This window comes from Berghia stephanieae, chromosome 9, assembly GCF_034508935.2.
Source record: "Berghia stephanieae isolate SIO BIC M18660-M18661 chromosome 9, UCSD_Bste_1.3, whole genome shotgun sequence".
Classification (NCBI taxonomy): Eukaryota; Metazoa; Mollusca; class Gastropoda; order Nudibranchia; family Aeolidiidae; genus Berghia; species Berghia stephanieae.
Window position 1 is genome coordinate 4375806 of NC_088368.1, and position 3780 is coordinate 4379585.

Here is a 3780-nt window from a genome sequence, read left to right on the forward strand (position 1 = left end):
GTCTCTCGTCCTCGCTTCCGGTGAAAGCGGCTTGAGATACTTCAAAACCAAATTGACGGTCTCTCTGTAAGGTGACGTCCAATCAAGGGACGCTACTCTTCCGCTAATCTCATTCCCTATAGGCATTGCACAAAATCTATTGAATGACGTCATTACACCAAATAAATAATAAGTGGCGCGTGTTTTTCTTCTTCTTTTTTCTCAGCTGTTCCTCAATGCACAGCTGCTGCATACGTTTGTATGAACCTCTGAATCAATTTGTCTTAATCAAAAGATATGTTTTCATTAATTGTAAAACAATAGGAAAGGATTTCGCTTATAACAGATATATTAAAATCTACAACTGGTAAGGATCGTATCTCATAGATGATTTACAGTGTCAAAATTATTATTTTTCCGCTTATCCATTTTGAAGGAATTCGTTAAAATGGAATGTTCGGTTAATTGAAACGATAGAAACGATATACATTAAGTATCTGATTATGAAGGAACGAATGGCAATCCTTAACTATCAGACACCTACATTTTATAACTATCAATAAACATTACCGATGAATATACGTAGATAGTATGCGCTTGGCTAAGAAGCTCATAACATTGCCATCCGGAAGTATAACGGATCAACACACAAAACTGTGTGTATCCATGAACTTTTATAGTCAGGTTAATACAGTTCAGTGAGCATTACTCATAAACGCGGATGGCAAAAAACAATAACAAAGACCTGAGTGACGTCATCTTCGAACTATCTATACATGAAAGTGAACATTGCGCATTTTCAACATTAAAGAAAATTGTTTTTATTCGGAAACTAGGATGGCGTGAACTCACAATCATTAGCCGGAAATACGTGTCAGCACGATATTTTGTGGAAAAACGATGAATTCATCTCACACTTTGTGGTGCGTAACTTGTTTTCATTTTTTACAGTGTAAAATCTCGAATTTTATGACAGCGGTTTTAAAGCAGTTTTTTATAAGTCTTAAAGAAAACTTTTGTGATCTGGCATCAACACAGTCCAAAATCTAGATTCAGTTAAGACAAATTGATTCAAAGGTTGACATAAATTTTTACAACTTTTGGTAGAGGGACAGCTGAGAAAAACGAGAAAAACGCGCGCCATTAATACACAATCTGACTATAGTCAATAATTCCGGCCTATGAGTAGAATCGCGCGCCATTAATACACAATCTGACTATAGTCAATAATTCCGGCCTATGAGTAGAATATGTATCCGCGCGCACACAAACATACACACACACACACACACACACACACACACACACACACACACTCACGAATATCAATTTCTATAGTCAATACGTGCTAACTCATGAAAACAAAATTCTCAAACCAGTTTTTTGTGAGACTTTAAAGATATTGAATGAATACAAAAGCGTTTAAAATTAGAAGAAAATACATCATGCCTACCATGGGGTGATTATCGCTATACCCCCCCCCCCCCCCCCCCCCCCATCCCTCTCTCCTCCTCCCCCTCCCCACTCCCGCCCCACCTCCCTACCTCACCCAGCTCTTCTTTATGTCGGATTCAGACTTTGTATAATTAAACCCCAAACATTTCACATTATGTTTACAAATAATTATAAATAATAAATAATCTCGTTCAATAATTTCTATTATATTAGTATATACCAAATACTCCTAATCCACAAGCCCATCGGGGGAAAACACGCGACAGATGGGTGGATTGGAATCAAAGTTCGAAGAAGTCGATACCAAATCCCGTGTGATTTACCAAATCCGATTACAGAGTCATCTAACATTGGTTTGTAGCACGCCATAAAAGTCACGACTTCTTGTTGTTCGCTTCATTCACAACACAACCTCGAATCTCTGATGAGATTCAGTCAGAGATAAATGATCTATTCATCACATTTTGATGTAAGTAGACAGCTTTTTTTTTTTTTGGTAGAATTATAGTTCAACTATGTATGCCTTCATTGAAGTGATAAATAGAGAAGAAAAGTGTGATGTCCAAAAACTGGTTCCTATTTCACTGGAAGTGTAAACCCGTTCTTCTAGAGGACTGGATACAAACCTTGTGTCATTCATTTCATGGTGTCAGAGTGATGGCATCTTATTTTCTAGTCTAAATATATCATGCTGGTCGTCAATAAAGATCAGCCATCCTCGCTCTTCTACGTCCTCTATTTCTATCTATACATCTTTCAAGTGAAATAGTTATGTCATCTTTATGTCTCCGATTCATAATTAGTAAGGACTGGTTTCATACACACTCCAAAGGATTTAAGAACCAAAAGAATAAAGGGTTTGATGTCAAGACTTTTCTTCCCTAATTGGGAATGAGATTAGGGGAAGAGTAGCGTCACTTGATTGAACGTCACCCATAGTCTGTGACGTCACCTACGGAAAAGTTATTATAGAGAGAACGTCATGTTGGTTGTGCGCATGCGTCTCTCGTCCTCATTCCCTATAGAGATGAGGCACTGGTGTAAGATAAATATTTGAAAGGGTGTTAGGAAACAGTGCTAAACAAAGCAGATCGAAAAATACAAGAAGAAACCATCCTCGCCTTTCCCCCCCCCCCCCCCCCCCCCCCCCCAAAAAAAAAATAAAAAAATCAGCCTACTTCGACTATCTCAGTTCAGGCAGACTGATTTTTTTTTTTTTTGGGGGGGGGGGGGGTTGGTTTATTCTTTCAATTTTTCAATTTGTTTTGTCCGACACTGACACACTTCTTTTCAGATATCTGCTTTAACCATATTTCTGGGGTAGCAAAGAACATCCGATTTCTTGGTTTAGGGTGTAAACACACCCCATGATAGCTAGGGGAATTAGGGTAAAATTGTGCAAATTAGTGATGAAAGCACCAAATTTGGTACAAAGTAACTTGAGACCATTATTAATCGATGTTGATATAGAACCACATTGAGAAATTCTTCTAACAGTGTAAAATAGGGAGATGAAAATCCGGCTATATGAGCTATATTAAAACAAAGGGACGTAATCCATGAAATATTTGTTGACAATTCGGCGCTTTAAAAATATATTATTTTTAGCCCGTGTTAGCGGTTGATTATTTTGGTTTAAATAATTATAATTGTTAAAAATGTGACTTTATGTGATATAGGAACCGTATGGGCCGGTAGTATAGCTTTATTATGAGGACTGGAAAGGGGGGGGGGGGGGGGGGGGGAGAGAGGATGAGATGGTGCTGGTGTCAGTTTTACTTGTGTTGGTCGTCATCATGGTGAAGATGATGGTGGAAGTGATGTTGGTGATAATGATGATGATGATGATGATGAGCTGATTGTTGTGATAATAGTGGTGATGATGATGATGTTGATGAGGTGGTGGTGGTGCTGATCTTGGTAGTGATGATGATGATGATGATGATGATGATGATGATGATGATGATGATGATGATGATGATGATGATGATGACGAAGACGACGATGATGATGATGATCAGGATGGTGTTGATGGTGTTGTGATGATGGTGGTGGTGCTAATGGTAGTGATGATGATGATGATGATGATGATGATGATGATGATGATGATGATGATGATGATGATGACGATGAGGTGATTATGGAGATAGTACTATTGATAATGGTGATGGGGATGATGATGAGGTGGTGGTGATCGTGGTAACGATGATGATGAAGATGATGATGATGATGATGATGATGATGATGATGATGATGATGATGATGATGATGATGATGATGGTAATGATGAGGTGGTGGTGGTGATAGTGGTAGTGATTATGGTGATGTTGGTAACTCTTAGTTTCG

At 38.3% G+C, this 3780-nt stretch overlaps 1 protein-coding gene across 2 annotated transcripts in view; it reads left to right on the forward strand.

Annotated features, from left to right (window-relative positions):
* Positions 1 to 1776: 1776 nt before the first annotated feature.
* LOC144979526 (uncharacterized) overlaps positions 1777 to 3780 on the forward strand; it is a 34500-nt gene continuing 32496 nt past the window's right edge. The window contains exon 1 of one of the 2 annotated variants that reach the window (XM_078926227.1): positions 1777 to 1903. The gene's annotated coding sequence lies outside the window, so the exon portion shown is untranslated. The remainder of the gene's footprint in view (positions 1904 to 3780) is intronic. The other variant, XM_078926228.1, reaches the window with a different exon arrangement.